Source organism: Lytechinus pictus, chromosome 1 (assembly GCF_037042905.1).
Source record: "Lytechinus pictus isolate F3 Inbred chromosome 1, Lp3.0, whole genome shotgun sequence".
NCBI classification, from domain to species: Eukaryota; Metazoa; Echinodermata; class Echinoidea; order Temnopleuroida; family Toxopneustidae; genus Lytechinus; species Lytechinus pictus.
Genome location: NC_087245.1, coordinates 7729848 through 7750653, shown reverse-complemented (window position 1 = coordinate 7750653; position 20806 = coordinate 7729848). Strand labels below are relative to the sequence as shown.

The following is a 20806-nucleotide window of genomic DNA, read 5'->3' as shown; positions in this document are numbered from 1 at the left end:
CCCATGAAATTATCTAAGTGGCATCTTTTGGATACAGTGAATTCAGAAGTAAATAGAGAAATTATCACTCTTTTGCTATATATAGTCCGGGGATATTTTAGGGCTAAAATAATTGCATGTCATGATGAATTTTGCCATCATAATCGTCATCTCCCTTATAAAAAAAAACCATGGTTTTACAACCGTAATCATGGTATAACCATGGTTAGGGGCGGTTTTACAATGGATCGATGGTAGTCCATGGTTTTAAATTCATAACCAAGGTAAATGTGTGGCGGAAGTGTGGTAATACCATTGTTAAAATACCATAGTTATAATAACATGATAAAAATGTCATTTTATGACGATTTTAAAACCATGGTTATTAAAACCATCATTATACCACAGTTTTAAGAAAGTTAAAAAACAATAGTTATAAAACCATGACAAAATCATCGTTCTACTTTGGTGAAAAAAACCATAGTAATTTAACCATGGTTGTAACCATGGTTTCACAGTAGTATAAAAACAATGGTTAGGAAACCTTGGTTTAACTCCCGTTCTACTAAGGTTGGAAATCAATGTTATAAAACCATGATTTAAACCATGGTTTTATGATAGCATAAAAACAGTATTTATAATACCATGGTTAAAATTCCGTTTTACCAAGGTTGAAAACGACGGTTATACACCATGATTTTAACCATGGTTTTAAGATAGTTTGAAAATGATGGTTATATAACCATGGTTTTAACCGTGGTTTAATGAGAGTGTAAAAACAGTGGTTACAAAACCATGGTTAAATTTCCGTTTCACCAAGGTTGAAAACGACGGTTATACACCATGATTTTAACCATGGTTTTAAGATAGTTTGAAAATGATGGTTATATAACCATGGTTTTAACCGTGGTTTAATGAGAGTGTCAAAACAGTGGTTACAAAACCATGGTTAAATTTCCGTTTCACCAAGGTTGAAAACGACGGTTATACACCATGATTTTAACCATGGTTTTAAGATTGTTTGAAAATGATGGTTATATAACCATGGTTTTAACCGTGGTTTAATGAAAGTGTAAAAACAGTGGTTACAATACCATGGTTAAATTTCTGTTTTACCATGGTTGAAAACGTCGGTTATACACCATGATTTTAACCATGGTTTTATGATAGTTTGAAAATGATGGTTATATAACCATGGTTTTAACCGTGGTTTAATGAAAGTGTAAAAACAGTGGTTACAATACCATGGTTAAATTTCCGTTTTACCATGGTTGAAAACGACGGTTATACACCATGATTTTAACCATGGTTTTATGATAGTTTGAAAATGATGGTTATATAATTATGGTTTTAACCGTGGTTTAATGAAAGTGTAAAAACAGTGGTTACAAAATCATGGTTAAATTTCCGTTTTACCAAGGTTGAAAACGACGGTTATACACCATGATTTTAACCATGGTTTTATGATAGTTTGAAAATGATTGTTATATATAACCATGGTTTTAACCGTGGTTTAATGAAAGTGTAAAAACATTGGTTACAAGACCATGGTTAAACATTCGTCTTAGCAAGGTTGAAAACAACGGTTATAAACCAAAATTTTAACCATGGTTTTAAGATAGTTTGAAAACGATGGTTATATAACCATGGTTTTAACCGTGGTTTAATGAAAGTGTAAAAACAGTGGTTACAAAACCATGGTTAAATTTCCGTTTTACCATGGTTGAAAACGATGGTTATACACCATGATTTTAACCATGGTTTTATAATAGTTTGAAAATTATGGTTATATAACCATGGTTTTAACCGTGGTTTTATGAAAGTGTAAAAACAGTGGTTACAATACCATGGTTAAATTTCCGTTTTACCATGGTTGAAAACGACGGTTATACACCATGATTTTAACCATGGTTTTATGATAGTTTGAAAATTATGGTTATATAACCATGGTTTTAACCGTGGTTTAATGAAAGTGTCAAAACAGTGGTTACAAAACCATGGTTAAACATTCGTCTTAGCAAGGTTGAAAACGACGGTTATAAACCATGATTTTAACCATGGTTTTAAGATAGTTTGAAAATGATGGTTATATAACCATGGTTTTAACCGTGGTTTAATGAGAGTGTAAAAACAGTGGTTACAAAACCATGGTTAAATTTGCGTTTTACCAAGGTTGAAAACGACGGTTATACACCATGATTTTAACCATGGTTTTATGATAGTTTGAAAATGATTGTTATATAACCATGGTTTTAACCGTGGTTTAATGAAAGTGTAAAAACAGTGGTTACAAAACCATGGTTAAATTTCCGTTTCACCAAGGTTGAAAACGACGGTTATACACCATGATTTTAACCATGGTTTTATGATAGTTTGAAAATGATGGTTATATAACCATGGTTTTAACCGTGGTTTAATGAAAGTGTAAAAACAGTGGTTACAATACCATGGTTAAATTTCCGTTTTACCATTGTTGAAAACGATGGTGATACACCATGATTTTAACCATTGTTTTATGATAGTTTGAAAATGATTGTTATATAACCATGGTTTTATCCGTGGTTCAATGAAAGTGTAAAAACAGTGGTTACAATACCATGGTTAAATTTCCGTTTTACCATGGTTGAAAACGATGGTTATACACCATGATTTTAACCATGGTTTTATAATAGTTTGAAAATTATGGTTATATAACCATGGTTTTAACCGTGGTTTTATGAAAGTGTAAAAACAGTGGTTACAATACCATGGTTAAATTTCCGTTTTACCATGGTTGAAAACGACGGTTATACACCATGATTTTAACCATGGCTTTATGATAGTTTGAAAATTATGGTTATATAACCATGGTTTTAACCGTGGTTTAATGAAAGTGTCAAAACAGTGGTTACAAAACCATGGTTAAACATTCGTCTTAGCAAGGTTGAAAACGACGGTTATAAACCATGATTTTAACCATGGTTTTAAGATAGTTTGAAAATGATGGTTATATAACCATGGTTTTAACCGTGGTTTAATGAGAGTGTAAAAACAGTGGTTACAAAACCATGGTTAAATTTGCGTTTTACCAAGGTTGAAAACGACGGTTATACACCATGATTTTAACCATGGTTTTATGATAGTTTGAAAATGATTGTTATATAACCATGGTTTTAACCGTGGTTTAATGAAAGTGTAAAAACATTGGTTACAAAAAGCATGATTAAATTCCCGTTTTACCAAGGTACTAACTTTGTTAGTCTGGGCCTATAAAGCTTGTCACGACTAACTCAGCTGTGGACTAACGAGAGGTTTTTCATTACTCGTATTTCGTAAAAAGACAGGCTTGACTAACACCATTTGTGGTTTCTGACTAACTAACTTTCGGCCATCCAAAGGCATGACTAAAATTATAAAGGCCTGCGACCTGAATTACTAACTAAGCAGGGCCGTTGTTGTTGATCTTGAAGGTAGTCGGGCCGGGGGTGGCCGCTGGTGTTTTTTTTTTTTTTTTAATAGGACTATATTATCTTTTTGTATAATTTCAAAATATGTCTGCCCAGTCACTAAACATTGTCTGTCTATACGTATATATATATCATTTGTCATTTTGAACCTGTCTACTTTATAATTGTGTTCAACACGAATTTCGCGCATTCCCCGCCTGCCCCCCCCCCCCACCCCTCCCGCTCATTTTCGCGCCCTTTTTTTATGCGCGTCGATGTACTAGTAGTACCACCGAGTACCACATGTGTAACGCACAACCCGCACATGTATGCTATACACACCATAGACAAATGCACACACACACGTACGCCGGCCGTGCAGATACAATCAGCTTAATGCTTCGAAGGCCAAGGGCTAGCTAAGCTTCAAGTTCATGAAATTCAGGCAATTAACTGCATTCAACTAATTTTTTAACTGAAACTATAGGAGAACAGACAAATTATGGAACTGTCAGGAGATAGTTAACGGTAAGTAAGCTTATCTAATCAGTAATCTGTTGGGCATTCTCGTGAATTAGTCCACTCCTGGCACCTCCTTGGCCTTGCATGACTCGGAAATTGAACACTCGGCGGATTGTGCGCGTACCGTACCAAGCCCGAGTAGAACCGTACGGTACTGCACTCTGCAGCAGGCAGTGTCACTGTCAGTGCAGTGGATTATTTCAAGAGTTTGCCTTGCCCTTAGTCTGTAATGTTGCTGCATTTATTTTGATTAGGAGTGTTGCATGGGTCTAGAAATGTATTCTGACTTCAACTTGAAGTTGAAGCCAGGCATTGGGGCTGGCTACATGTAGGGCCTAAAAGTTATTTATGGCTATATATTATAATTTATAGGCTTGAGCTTGCCTTGGACTTTGCCTTTGGACTAGATTTATTATTATGGTGGAACACGTCGTACTCATAGCCTAGTCCCGGCCCTAGCCTAGGCCTAACTTAGGCTAGCGCTTGGCCTACCTGAAAAAAAAACTTGTTGGCTGCCATTGAGTATGAAGAAAAATTTTGTACTAGATCTCCTACTGGCTTAATTAACGTTAGACTATCGACTAGGGTCTAGATCTAGATCTATACTTTAACTTTTTAAAGTTTACGTTAACGGTTAGAGTACGGTGTCGGTGGTCCTAATTAATGTTATACTTTTGAACGGCAACAGCATTCAGTCCACTGATCTGTATTCTTTTTTTTTGATGGGTCTAGTCTCTAGGCATAGGCTACAGACTCTGCTACTGCGGGTTAATTAGTCCTCATTCAATTAGTAGTAATACTTGATCAATGGATCAGCTAGCTGCAAAGTAGTATGTTTTAATAAATCCTTTATTTTTAAGCGGGAGTACAATTCATATGTCTGTAGGCCTATATGTTTTTCCATGTGAAAATCTGTTTTTTTTTTGGGTAAGTTCAGAGTGTGGTTGTGGGAACGTGGCTGGCTCCTTGTTTCGACGATTTCTACAGCATGCATGCACATTACGATAGTAGATCTACACAGTTGTACACAACTGAAAGATATGCGCATTTTCCTAGCCATAGCGGCGATGATTGTTACCAAAAGAAAAGTAATGCCAATAGTTCTAGTGTTTACTTTCGAGTCTCCTTGGTATTTTCATATAGGCCCTACAACTATTCATGAAAAATCCGAGGCCAAACCACGTAATGTGGAATTTCGTCACAAATGGGTTAAGTTATTAATTTAGGAAGTGTTGTTCCATATGTGTCACTAATAGTGGAATTGTCTGAAATTTGTATGAATTTTAAGTATGGTTGGTTATTATGAAATGAATGAATTTTCATGTGATGAAAAATGGAAATACCATCGCTGGACCGTTGTGTCGTAATAGTACTGTATCTTAATTTCAAATCAAAATTTTTAATAGACTACAATACAATTTTCTTTCCTGGTAGCGGGAAGTTAAAGGGATGGTCCAGGCTGAAAATATTTATATCTAAAAGTATATAAATGGAGTAAAATTCACAGAGTAAAATGCTGAAAATTTCATCAAACTTGGATATCAAATAACAAAGTTATTGATTTTCAAAGTTTATCAATATTTTTTGGAATATGCACATCATCATGAATATTCAATAGGTGGGCTGATGATGTCACATTTCAATTTTTTCTTATGTCATTACATGACATCGTAAATTTTTCATTTTTTCATACATGTGTAAATGATGTGTCTCCATTATGATGAAATAAGTTGAGGCAATAAATAACTAGTCCACTTAATCAGTTGTCAATCCAATTGTTTTAGTTCTTGGTAGCAATTTTTTTTATTAAACCAAATTTCACATAATAAAACACAAAAGAACATGTGGGGATATGACATCACCAGCCAACCTAATGAATATTCATAAAGACATGCCTAGAACTGTTTCACCGGAATAATATCATTTGAAATTCAAAAACTTTATTTGTTATTCGATTTTGATTAAATTTTTAGCATTTTGCTCTGTAAATTTTCTTCTATTTATTGAGATATAAATATTTCCAGCCTGGACCATCCCTTCAATTTTACTAATATTCGAAGACAGGAAACTAATACTAGAAAAAAAGATAAATGAATGGAATATGTATCACCAAACCCAGACAAACATTGGAATATGTCTTGTTTGCCTCTTGCATCGAGGCAAAAGCTGAATATTTGTGTCCATGTACATGCAATATCTTTTGATTACACACATTTATCCTGAAAGCTCTTTGCATACATTATTTATTCAAAATTCAGGTTTAGTAAGAAAATCAATTACTTTTCATTCCAGGTACAAATTTTTATTGATATATGGCCAAAATCAAAGAAGGGTGTTGGTAACCAACAAGTTAGAGGAGACCTCAAAACAGGAGCTGCTTAGGGTGGTGTGCACAACATTTGGAGTGAAAGAAGAAGATATTTTTCCTGCAGACATGGCAAGACAAATTCTACGATTTTGCAGACATGGAAGAGGACGAACTTGTGACAGGGCCATTGAGAGTAAAAATTACAAACTACCTGTGGTCCTCGGTGCACAGCAACTGGTGAATGGTGGAGAGTAAGTATCTGGTACCAAACAGAAACCCCAATTAACTCTCAATGTGCCATAGTCTTGCCCAAGTGCATGCCATTTAATTTCTTTGGCAATTGATTCATCCTTCTAGATAAATATTTTACTTGATAATGGCCAAACTTAAAGGCATTTCTCTTTTTCACATGACATAGTTATATATGAGACTCAACCAGAAGGATTATTAAAGAGAATTAGAACTTGGCCAGTAAAAACGCTTTAAACGTGTATGGGGCACCTTAAGAGTTGATGAATTAAGTAAATGTGAGTAAATGCATAAAATATGAGAATATTTCTTGCATTATAACTTACTAATGTTTGAGTATCACTATTGATGCAGGAATCTTACAGTGGCTACATTGTTGTGACATTTTGTAATGCATTTCTCTGTTAGATTTTACCTAAAGTTAATTTTTTAGTCTAACTCGCATGTATATGGTTCTGCTATGCATGTCTTTCACCAAATGTTAACTGGTACAGTGTGTTTGTGACAGATAGTCGCAAAGTGTGACCAAGTGGAGCTTTTCTGTTCTTGTCTTTGGCAACAAGACTGGCGTGTCGTTGCATAAAACTTGCTATTATAGTAAAATTTGCTGTAAATATCTATTAAGGACTCGGATGAAAAGTGATTTGACAGAAACTAAATGAATGAGGATTCTAAATCTATTTGTTTTTTCTTTTTTAAGTATAATTTTTTATTCTTTGTTTTTTCTTTTTTTAAGTATAATTTTTTATTCTTTCCAAATCTGACACTGTTGCAAGGCACATAGAGTGGATGAGCACTGAAAAAAAGGCAGCCAGACTTCAAGAGAGTTGAGTTCTGCATGCAGAAGACACTGGCAGACAGAAGGGCATGGATCATAAATTCTGTCCCTCGGCCAAGGATCACTGATGACCGACTGAAGTATCCTTGGCTCTTTGATGAGGATCAGGTAATCTATGCAGAGTTTTCTCACCAGATTTTGAAATATACTGAATATCCCGAGATTGATTGAATGCTGACGGACGTTGATAGAGTTGCTTACTCAATGTTTCCCTATTACAGTGATTTACAGAATGTATTGGAAACTTCTAACTCCACATGGATTATCCAAACTTGCTCATAAACTTAATTTATTCAAGACTGCGTAAGGTGTGAACTTCATATGTGGTCCTTGTATGTAAAATTCAGGTTATTTTCTTGTCAAAGCAATATCACCTAAACAGCTTGAGGTATGGATGTAAAAACTTGGTGTTTAACATGTACCATCATTAGGAAGACGATTTGAATGGATTTTGGAATATGTAGGTCAAAGGTCAATTTGTGAAATTTATTTGTTTAAACACATGGGCCCGTATTCTGATAGCAGGTTTAATTTAACCCTAGTCTAAAGTTAACCCTAGTTTAATTAAACCTCCTCTAAACCTCACCTCTGGTCCAAGTGTAGTTTAATTATTTTGGTATTCTGATAGCCGGGTTTAACTAAACCTGGGTTAAACCCGGGTTTAAAATTCTTTTTGAAAATAATAACCCTCTTTTAACCAAGACTAGCACCTTTTTGTTAAATTACTGCTGCAGGGGTGATTGCAACAAAGTTGAAAAAATGGCACTAAAGTCGTTTTTTCTTAAAAAAATTGATATTATGGAAACTAATAACAACTATTGTAGTGAAAGAAAAGCATTCATCACCCATATATGGTAAGAAATTTTCATTTCAATTATATTTATTTTTGTTAATTACTAAAACATTTCAACCCCAAACCGAGTGACCTGCACAGTTTTTTGAGTATCAGTCCCATTTATTTATTTTCATGTTTGTCAAAATCTAAATTGAATAGATTCCCCTCAACCACTCTAGACTAGAGTCTAGACCCTAGTCCTAGATCTAAAACAATAAGCTAAGAGGTCGACGTCTTTATTCTAACTTTAAGTAAGGGAATTTTTTATAACTTTTGAGAGTAGTCTTGGGTCTAAATAGGCCTATAGTTAGATCTGGCCTAGGCCCAATTGTTTGGAGGAGAATTGAACATAGTTTTTACTAACTAAGTTAGGCCTAGGCCTATTTGATTTTTTTTTTACTTTCCTGAAGCAAAACATAGTCTAGTGAGTTAGTGGAGCAACCAAGACTGAAGATAAATATTGGTCTAGGCCTAGAACAGCATTCATGACTTAGGCTGGCTTAGCTTAGGGACAGGGATAGATTATAGTACTATTCTAAAGTAACCTTAGGCATAGGCTAGATCTAGTGGAATGGATCTGATTTGTCTTAGACAAAAAGCTTTGAACAGTCTCTGTATTGGTTGTTCCGCTGAATTATGACACTCTACGTTGGCCTCTCTCACCAAGGCAATGTTATATGACAGTAAAATGTCAGAATTTTTAAAATAAATCCCCAGAAACAACGGTTATTCCTGTCTACAGACAGTACAGTGTTAGATCTGATTATCGCTGCATTGCTTGCCAAGTAACTGGGCCTGGCTAAATTTAGAATTAGTCCAAGACATCTCTCTACTCCTGTTTTAGGTCCATATCTGTTTCTTTGAAGAGTTTTTTATTCAAACATTTTTGGGGACTCGTTTAGGTTTCCAGATCCAGGACTAGAAAACAGGCCCAAACCTAGACCAACAGCTCAGTCTTGACTAACCCAGGGAGCTCCCTGGGTTAAGTCTTGACTAGACTAGGCCTGGCCTAGATTTATGTAAGAATTTAGATCTAGGCCTAGGCCTAACGTTAGTCTGTGCTATATATTCATTCTAGATTTCTAGCCTAGCCCTAACTGGCTGATCTAGTCTACTGTATGATCTAGAATCTCTAACGCTGGCCTAGATCTAGACTAAATAACTTAGACTAAAAGTTAAACCCTATCTAGACCTAGAACTAGATCTATATCAATGTAATACATGTAATAGGTCTAGATCTAGAGATTTGTAGACTCTCAACATGCTCAATGTAGATTCTAAATAAATAAAAAAGTAAATGTTGGCTAGTCTCGAGGCTAGTCTACAGTAGATCTAATCATCTAACGTTAGGCCTTAAAATAAAGTAGGCTGGAGATCTAACGTTGGATTATTTCTATTACTAGATCTAAAGGATCTAGACCTAGATCTAAAGCTAGGGACTGTAGTGGGACTGTAGTTCGAGATCTAAAGTTAGAGGTCTAGCAACCCCCTTAAAACTAGTACTAAGCCTACAGCTACATGTTGTTCTCTGTGTAGCCAAACAACAGTTAGCATTGTCTTAATCTTATTTTGGTTTGTGTAGTTACCGTACAAACACATATTTTGATGAATGAGAAAATGTGCCTTGCAGATTATTTTACCTCAAGTCAAAACCTCGTGTTCTAAATTTCATGAGCATACATGTAGGCCTATGTCATAAAATGAAGAAGCAGTTCAATCCATTAGATGTGTTTACACATTTATTGATTTAATATGCTGTCACCATGGCAACACAGTTTCCAACACACACAAATATATGTCTTGCAGATCTATACCTCAAAACCAATGTGTGAGCCAACTTTTATAAGAATTAGTTGAAAACTAATGAAGGAGTTCAGATTTTCACCTAATTTCATTATGTAATATGTTGTTACCATGGCAACATGATTTCTCATACATACAAAAATATGTCTTGCACATCTTCAACTTAAGACTAATGTGTGTGCCAAATTTTATGAGCATTGGCTGAAAAAAGATGGGAGTTCGAACTACCAAATTCTCACCTTATTTTCTTTATTTGATATGTTGTTACCATGGCAACACGATTTCTGATACAGACAAAAATATATCTTGGACATCTTCACCTCAACATTAATGTATGTGCCAAATTTCATGAGAATTGGTTAAAAACTGAGGAAGTAGTTGGAACAGCAAGATTTATACATAGTTTTTGCCATAATATACCGTTACCATGGCAACACAATTTCCGACACATGGAAATATGTGTCTTGCACATCTTTACCTCAAAACCAATGTGTGAGCCAACTTTCTTGAGAATTGGTAGAAAACTGATAAAAATATTTTAAACGGCAAAATTTTTGCCATAATATACTGTTTCCATGGCAACACAATTTCCAAAAAAGAAAAAAAAAATTCTTACACCTCCTTACCTTGAGAACAATGTGTGTTCCAAATTCCATGAAAATCGGTTAAAAACTGAGGAAGTAGCTTGCAATGCAATATAGGCATACATTCTAAAAAAATTGTTGGCCATGATTTGTTGGATTTAAACCAGGCTTAAACTACCCCCAGCGCGAGTTTAACTTTTTGAAGATTTATTACCACACTTAGACCAGGGTTAACTTAAACCTTGCTATCGGAATACGAAACTTAAACCTAGGTTTAAATATGGCAGTTTATTACCACACTTAGACCAGGGTTAAGTTAAACCACGCTATCAGAATACGGGCCATTGTCACCTTAACAATTTGAAATATAAATGTGAAACTTGGTGCTAACATGTACCACTATAGGAGATGATCTGGATATATTTTGGAATATATAGCTCGAAAGTAAATTTGTGAAATTCAGGTAATATCTTTGTTAATGCAATGTCACCTTAACAGTATGAAATATGGATGTAAAACCTGCTAGCATGTATCACTGGGAAGAGGATGCATTGAGTAGTGTATATTTCATTGACTGATTTTGAAAATTTGACTCAATGTCTCTAATCTTCAAATTAAAGGTCTAGTCCACCCCAGGAAAATGCTGATTTGAATAAATAGAGAAAAGAATAAATAGAGAAAAATCAAACTAGCATGAAATTTTAAAGTTTCGCTTATTTTCAACAAAACAGTGATATGCACAACTAGGTGAGCCAATGATGTCACTCACTATTTCTTTTGTTTTTTATTGTTTGAATTATACAATATTTCAATTTTTACGAATTTGATGATTAGGACCTCCTTGCCTGAAGCACAAAATGTTAAAATAATTGAATTCCACGTGTTCAGGGACGAATGAAACTTCATTTCACATGACAATGACGAGAAAATCAAAATATTTCATACTTCATATAATAAAATACAAAAGAAATAGTGGGTGAGTGATGTCATCAGTTCCCTCATTTGCATACCGACTGAGGTGTGCATATAAGCGTTTTGTGAAATGAAGCAAAACTTTAAAATGTCATAACTTTCTTATTTTACTTCCGATTTTGATGAAATTTTCAGTGTTATGCTTGTTGAATTTTTCTCTTTTTATTCAGATCAAGGTTTTTTTTTTTTTTTTTTTGGGGGGGGGGTGGACTTGTCCTTTAATCTTGCCATATCTGTGTTACCTCTGTGTGTGAAAAGTACATTAATTTATTTAGTTTATTCAGGGATTTTTTTTTGTATATACATATAGTCTTTCTACCTTGTCTTCTCAGTCAAACCAAATCTTATAAGATCAACAGCCCAAACAAAACAGTTTTCAGGAGTATATGACATCATTCTGCATTCCATACTTAATTAAGCTTGACATATCTGTGCTAACTCTTAATTTATTTAGAATATTTATGATTGTTTAATGCCTCCGCCAACGAAGTGGCCGGAGGCATTACGTTTTCGGGTCGTCCGTACGTCCGTCCCGTTTTGTTTTGTCGAAATCTCAAGAACCGTGGAGTGGTTTTACATCAAACTTGGTATGAGGGTATATCCTGGGGGGATAATACTTTGTTTTGATTTTATGGTCACGGGTGAAAGGTCACAGAGGTCGTTATATACCTTAAAATGTCCTGTTCTTGTGATAACTTAACCATTGGAGCTAATAACTTCAAACTTGGTACATTCTTTATATACATAATAGAGGGAGAATGATCTGATTGGATTTTGGGGTCACATGGTCAAAGGTCACAGAGGTCAGTATGCCTTAAAATATCTTGTTCTTGTGTAACTAAAGGAATGTTAGAGGAAGTAACTCCAAACTTGGTACATATATGCTTGATATAGGGGGGGGGGTAATTTGGGGGGATTGCAGGGCCAAGTTCAAAGGTCATAAAGGTCATATACTTACAACTTTTTTATCCATTTAGTAATTTTCTTGTGTTTTATGAATACTAAAAATTATTTTCATATATCAAGTTTGATTGTAGGTCAGTGTATGCATGAAATTGTTCTTGTGATAAACCAAAGAAAAATTATAAATTATTTAATATAAAAAGAATAGAACAAATTTGAAGATTTATGGGAAATTACCTGTGCAACATATTTCTGATCTAGTGGCAATGGCGGAGGCATAAATTTCGACTGTGTGCAGTCGAGAATCCATCTAGTTATTTTCTTTTGTTTTTCGTATAAAGTCTTTCTAACATGTCTTCTTGGCCAAATCAGTTATATGAAATCAGCAGTAATAAAACAGTTTTCAGGAGTACATGTATACATTCCTTACTTAATTTAGCTTGCCATATCTGTGCTAACTGTTTGTGTGAAAAGTACAAAATTTATAAAGAATGTATTAAAATTTATGTGGGTTCTTTTATAGATATGTATTCAAACCTGCCATGTATAAAGACTTGCCTCTTTTGTCAGCTAACTTGGGTAATGTTTCCAGAGCTGTACATGTAGTACTGTATTAGATGTGTTTGACTTTATTTTTATTAAAAGTTTTCATTGCGTTGTTCTTAACACTGATTTGCATTTTGTCCCTTTTTAGGTCATTGTGTGATCACTCACTGATTGATACAATAAGTGGCGATGTGTAGTGTGGAATATGACCTCTGTCATATTATCTGTCTGACTGACCTACAATTTTAAATGTAATTTCTTATTATACCATCACCAATGTGGCTCTTTGATGATGTAGCCGAATGTGTACATTGTAACTGTATTTTAATTGACTCTTTTCTTTCGCTGATACACTAGAAACTCAATATACAGAGATTCCCAATATAACAGTCAAATTTGCCGGTCCAAGGTCCTTTTGTTTTTGTGCCCTGGTGAAGTTAGATTCCAGGTATAATAACAAGGTTCATGATCCCAAGGTCCTCCTTATACTGAGTTTCCACTTTATCTCATTTCAGCAGATAATATGATAGAGGTAAAAAGCAGACAGCTTGGATGACGTGTATGCTGTGTATGACCATACGACCATGGTTATACTCTGGTTTGGGTGGTATAGCAGTTGATGGTTATACCAGAGGTCGGTTGTAAAACCATGGCTCTACTGTGGTTTGGTTTGTAGAACCAGGGATTTATCATCGTTTCTGGCTGTGAAACTACAGTTAAACTTTGGTTTGAGTTTGAGAACCACGGTTTTATTGTCTCACTTGCATAGCAGAAGTGAGACATAGGCGCCGCTTTTCCGGCGGCGGCGTCAACACCAAATCTTAACCTTGGTTAAGTTTTCGAAATGGTATAATAACTTTGGAAGAATTTGGTCCTATTTCATGAAACTTGGGTATAAGGGTAACCAAGTATCACTGATCGATCTGCTATACATTTCAGGTCACATGATCAAGGTCAAAGGTCATCTGGGGTTACTGAACTTAGGCCATGTTTAGGTGTCAATATAAAAAACTCAAAGATTTTGAAATATCATAACTTTGATCGTTTTTAAAATCGGTGTTTGATCGATGTCATCGAGCGCCGGTGCAGATTTTTGCGAAATCGGTGCATCGAAAAGAAAAAAAAAATACGTCGACCGGCCGATTTGCTTGGTTAACACAATCATCAAAATAAACAGTAATGTCCAACTTGACTACTACTTACTTGATCTACATTGCCCCCAAAATAACACCTATTGTGTAATTATGATGCCTATTCACCACTAATTCGAAGTTTATTTCGATCATAGTTCGAGTCTAAGTCGTCTGCTCGTGCCGAGATAATTTATGCACGATGAATTCATGAATGGAAATGGTAATACTGTTGTAAATCCTTTCAAATTTACCATAGTGAAATCACAGTAACTGTAGTACGATCACGGTTGAAGGATGTCCAAACCATGGGCAGACCAAGGTGCACCATGGTTTAACCATCATCAGACCATCATGCACCATGGTTAAACCATGGGTATGTCGCACAATGGATCCAATATTAACCATGCTTTTACCATGATTTTGAGGATGCAAGACCATGGTAATTCTATGATTGGTTTGTAGTGAAACCATGGTTATACTTTGGATTTCATTGCATAACCATGTTATTATCGCCGTTTCTGTTTTAAAATCATTGTTTCACCTTTTCTTAACCATAGTAAAGACACTTTGAAACGATGGATTTACCACAATAAAAACAAGGTTGTAACCACGGTTAAACCATGGTAGCCATGGTTTATCTACAATGAAACCATCGATTAACTGTGGCACATTATAGTTAAACCGTGGTATACAATGGTTAAACCATGGTTAGACAGTACTTTGACATGGTTTAACCATCATCATACAATATTGCACTAATGGTTAAAAGGTGGTTTTACCATATGATTGATCATGGTTTTACCGTGATTTGGGTTGTAATTATGTGGTTTGGCTGCTGTAAAACAATGTTTTCACCGTTTTCTAACCATGGTTTCACCTTCGCTTTACCATGGTTTTACCTACCCTTTACCATGGTTTTATACTTTCTTAACCATAGTTTCACCTTTTCTTAACCGTGGTTATGGTACGGTAAAAACACAGTTGTGACCATGGTTATGCCATGGTAAGTGCGTTCCAATTTAACACCTTTTAACCATGGTTACCATGGTTTACCCATGCTAAACCTATAGTTTAACCGTGGTACACCATAGTTAAACCATGGCTAGACAGTACTTTGACATGGTTCAACCATCATCATACAATATTGCACTATGGTTAAAAGGTGGGTTTACCATACAATTGATTATGGTTTTACCGTGATTTGGGTTGTAATTATGTGGTTTGGCAGCTGTAAAACAATGGTTTCACCTTTTTCTAACCATGGTTTCACCTTCTCTTTACCATGGTTTTATACTTTCTTAACCATGGTTAAACTATGGTAAAAACATAATTGTGACCATGGTTATGCCATAGTAATGTCATGGTAAGTGCGTTCCAATTTAACACCTTTTAACCATGGTTACCATGGTTTACCCATGCTAAACCTATAGTTTAACCGTGGTAAACCATGGTTAAACCATGGCTAGACAGTACTTTGACATGGTTTAACCATCATCATACAATATTGCACTATGGTCAAAAGGTGGGTCTACCATACAATTGATTATGGTTTTACCGTGATTCGGGTTGTAATTATGTGGTTTGGCAGCTGTAAAACAATGGTTTCACCTTTTTCTAACCATGGTTTCACCTTCTCTTTACCATGGTTTTATACTTTCTTAACCATTGTTAAACGATGGTAAAAACATAATTGTGACCATGGTTATGCCATAGTAATGACATGGTAAGTGCGTTCCAATTTAACACCTTTTAACCATGGTTACCATGGTTTACCCATGCTAAACCTATAGTTTAACCGTGGTAAACCATGGTTAAACCATGGCTAGACAGTACTTTGACATGGTTTAACCATCATCATACAATATTGCACTATGGTCAAAAGGTGGGTCTACCATACAATTGATTATGGTTTTACCGTGATTCGGGTTGTAATTATGTGGTTTGGCAGCTGTAAAACAATGGTTTCACCTTTTTCTAACCATGGTTTCACCTTCTCTTTACCATGGTTTTATACTTTCTTAACCATTGTTAAACGATGGTAAAAACATAATTGTGACCATGGTTATGCCATAGTAATGACATGGTAAGTGCGTTCCAATTTAACACCTTTTAACCATGGTTACCATGGTTTACCCATGCTAAACCTATAGTTTAACCGTGGTAAACCATGGTTAAACCATGGCTAGACAGTACTTTGACATGGTTTAACCATCATCATACAATATTGCACTATGGTCAAAAGGTGGGTCTACCATACAATTGATTATGGTTTTACCGTGATTCGGGTTGTAATTATGTGGTTTGGCAGCTGTAAAACAATGGTTTCACCTTTTTCTAACCATGGTTTCACCTTCTCTTTACCATGGTTTTATACTTTCTTAACCATTGTTAAAATATGGTAAAAACACAGTTGTGACCATGGTTATGCCATAGTAATGTCATGGTAAGTGCGTTCCAATTTAACACCATTTAACCATGGTTACCATGGTTTACCCATGCTAAAGCTATAGTTTAACTATGGTTAAACACTAGTGCACCATGATTTCACCATAATTAAACCATATCTTACTATGGTTAAACTATGAAATTACTGCACGATGGATCCAATGCAAAACCATGGTTTTACCTTAACATCAAACCATGGTTTTTTTTTACAAGGGCTATCGCGTTGGATCGGGCTGTCTTGACTACCTTAATTTGCAGCACTATGACAATCTACTATACCTTTCTTAAAGATCAAGTCCACCCCAGAAAAATGTTGGTTTTTAATCAAAAGAGAAGCATAACGCTGAAAATTTCATCAAAATTGGAAGTAAAATAAGAAAGTTATGACATTTGCTCATTTTTCACAAAAGAGTTACAGGGCCAGGGGCGTATTCAGGGCCATAGGCAGTGGGAGGGGCCCAAAAATTTCCCAGTCATAAATTATATCATAATTATGGTGATGTGAACAGGATTTTCAATCATTGTACGCGAGCGTTAGCGCGAAGCTCTAGGCGGCACTAGCGTCATGAGTAAAAAAAGTAATAAAATACTTAATGATAATAATTGATAAAATCCCTAGTGAGCGAGAAGTTTGTTCACCTTTTCGTTAATTTTACTTCGTGGTAGAAAATAAAACATCTTACATTTTTTTTAAGAAGTTTTTGGGGCCCACCACTTTCATTTGCACGTACGCCAATGCTGTGTTGGAGGGGTCCGAGTGCGGAGCCCCTGGATCCTCTCGAGAGTCAGCCATAGGCCTATAGGTTTTACACAACACATTACTTCAACGCAATGGCGTAATGTTATTAATAAACCAAACATTTTGAGGGGCACAACATAACAAATGTGAAAAAAAAATCTAAAACGCAGCGAGCCAGCGAAGCGATCGAAAAGAAATTGAGCCTTCTAAAATAAAATTCTGATTATGTCATTAAAGGGGCATGTCTTGACTATAGGGACATAGAAATGCTTCTTCAGGGGAACTGGGCAAGGTTATAGACTTCATGCACATGTGCCATCCCATTCATTCTTCCCCGTTCTTTAGTTTTAATTCTCGATCGGCAGCCAAGCCGTGCTATCTTTTTTATCCGTTTTATCTTTCTTCTCATTATAGGCCTATACTTTCTTTTCTTTTTCCTTTTCCATTTCCTTTCTTTTCGTTTTTCCCCCTCTTTCCTCCTTTTCTTCTGATTTCATTTCCCTTTCTTTCTTTATTTCTTTCTTTCTTTCTTTTTTCTTTCTTTCCTTCTGTTTTTTTTTCTTTCTTTCTTTCTCTCTTCATTCTCAGTCTTTCTTTCTTTCCTTCCTTCCTTCTTTTTCTTTCTTTCTTTTTTTAATTTATTTCTTTCTGTCTTTCTCTCCCTTCCCCCCTTTCCAGTTGAATGCCCTGACTTTCACGTAACTGAACAGTTATGCACAAAGATAAGCAAATGAGAGGGCTGATGATGTCCTCCAATCACTATTTTTTTATTTTTTGTTTGAATTAAATGAGCAACTTGACTGAATCGCCAAAATGTTAAAATAATGGTAATACCACGTGCTCAGGAAGGAATAAAACCTCATTTCTCATGACAATGAGGCCAAATTAAATATTTCACATAATGAAATACAAAAGAAATAGTGAGTTGGTAATGTTATCAGTCCCTGGCGCCCCTTATTTGTATATCGACGTACCAGGGTGTGCATATCTTATGTTTGCGAAATTAAGCAAAACTTTAAAAAATCTTATTTTGTATCCGATTTTGATGAAATTTTCAAAGTTTATACTTGTTGGATTTTTATCTTTACATTTAAATTAACTTTTTCTTTTTGATGAAATTTTTAGTGTTATACTTGTTGGATTTTTAAGCATATCCAAGAAGAAGGAGAAAAATAAGAATAAGAAGAAGAAGAAAAAAAATTGTATACACAATTTATGTTGTCCTTTTCATATTTAGAATACATTTTATAGGGGTGGCGCATCGTCTCATGCGCCATGTTGAATATTATATGGCTCACTATACAATCACCTATTTTGATTGGGACAATATCGGACTCTAATTTTGATTGTTTGGATAATAATTTACAATAAACTATGGTGATTTCCTCTTGAATTTAGCGGGAAATCCCTACTCACCACTAACTCATTTCAGCTGATTAACGCAACGGGCTATTAAAGAAAATAGCTAGTTTGGAATAATTATGGACAATGTTTTCACTGGATATGGTAAAGGTCTCATTGCAAAGAAACGCCGAACTTGCTCATACTCATCTAATTCTTGATCTCCGGCCACCTCAGAAAAATCTTACGTAAAATAAGAAAATTATGACATTTTAAAGTTGCGCTTATTTTTCACAAAACAGTTATAAATCATACACAACTCAGTGACACATTCGTAAAATAGTTGGGCAAAAATGCCAAACATTTACCCAACCCTGGGTAACATACTGTCCACACAAGTATTGGTTAAAATCTGTCCAAGTTGCAACAAAAACTAATAATTGGGTAATATATATATATATATATATATATATATATATATATGGTAATATATATATATATATATATATTACCAACATACATTACCCAACACAGTGGACAGTATGTTGCCCAACATTATAAGTGTGCATGCAAATAAGAGAGTCGGTGGTGCCCATCACTCACTATTTCTTTTTTGTTTTAATTGATTGAATCATACAATTTTTTTTATGGAACAACTAATTGAGTCATAAAATGTTGTAACAATGGTAACACCACATGTTCAGGGAGGAATAAAACTTTGTTTCACGTACAGGATAATGAGGAAAAAAATTGAGTATCTCATATTTCATATAATAAAATATAAAAGAAATATATAGTGAGTGAGTGATGTCATCAGTTCCGTCATTTGCATTCCGACCAGGATGTGCAAATAACTGTTTTGTGAATTAAGCGGAACTTGATAACTTTCTTATTTTACATGTGATTTTGATGAAATTTTCAGTGTTATGCTTGTTAGATTTTTCCCTTTCTATTAAAATCAACTTTTTGTTGGGGTGGACTAGTCCTTTAATGAGAAGAAAGGTAGAAAATGAAGACAATTAAGAAACGGAGAGAGAGAGAAAGTGAGATAAGGGGAGAGAAAGAGGGGAGTGACAGAGTGAGATAGCAAATGAAATCTTTTTTTGTTGTTGTTGCTGTTTTGTCATGGTTGTATCGAACTTGCACATCTTCCTTCACTCTCAACAATCAAAATAGTTCCGGCTTGGGTCGCTCGTATTCAATGATTTTATACAACATTTTGGTGTAAAAGAAAGTAATACAATTGCTTTGTTTGTGAAAAATAATTCATATACTTTTGAAAAGTTTGTATGATCTATTGATTTTTTATGATGATCATAATCCTGCATAGATAGATAATAATCTTACCGTAAACATGGCAAAATGCTCTTCCACCCCCCCCCCCTTTTTTTTTTATACATATATAGTTCAAGACAGACCAATATTTATACATTTTCAATTGTTGTTATCTTATCATTTATTGTTTTGGGGAGTCTCCTATATATAATTATAGTTGTAATTATAATTGCGCAGGTGATTCCCGTCTAGCGAATAAAAGTCATCAAAACCATAAGATGTGAGGTGAATTCAAATTATATTTTATTATACTCAGATTAAATTAATTATATTCAATTATTCTTTTATGAAGCCAAACAATACTGGTACCATCAATATTAACTTGGCGGTCAAACTATTAAACACATCTCCCTACAGTACCAGGGGTGGATATTCTTTTTCAAGATACATTGGGGGAGAAGAGCGGACCGATTATGAAGAAAGATGTGTCGCACAAAATGCATATTCATAGCCAGTTACCACTTGCATCCAGTCATTTCGATGGCATATAAATTCCCTTTTGTAATCTATTCCTCCTTCTTTCGAAATTCCCTTGTACCACAAGGTGGTGAATTGGGATGGCCTCACAGGAAACAAAACTTAAAAACTTGTTTTGTCGCTTTCTCTCTCGCATTTTCTTCTATTTCCTATAGTATCATTCATGTGCGTTCTCATCGTTTAATAATTTTGTACTCATACTAGGTTTAGTTAACAGTGATATGCAATACTGCAGAAAATATTCATGATAGGAAGGATTAGGTCCATAAAGATGGCAAACCGTCTTAAGCACAAAGAACTAAGCATCGATTCTCCATGGCAACAACATGTAGCAAAAGATGGTTTCTGATGAGGTAGTGGTGATGACTACGA

General features: G+C 34.9%; 1 long non-coding RNA gene across 1 annotated transcript; it reads left to right on the top strand.

Moving 5' to 3' along the window:
- Positions 1 to 3759: 3759 nt before the first annotated feature.
- LOC135153133 (uncharacterized) lies at positions 3760 to 10551 on the top strand. Its single transcript, XR_010292635.1, has 4 exons — positions 3760 to 3932; positions 6219 to 6485; positions 7260 to 8175; positions 8336 to 10551. It is a non-coding gene; the product is annotated as an uncharacterized LOC135153133 (long non-coding RNA).
- Positions 10552 to 20806: the final 10255 nt, after the last annotated feature.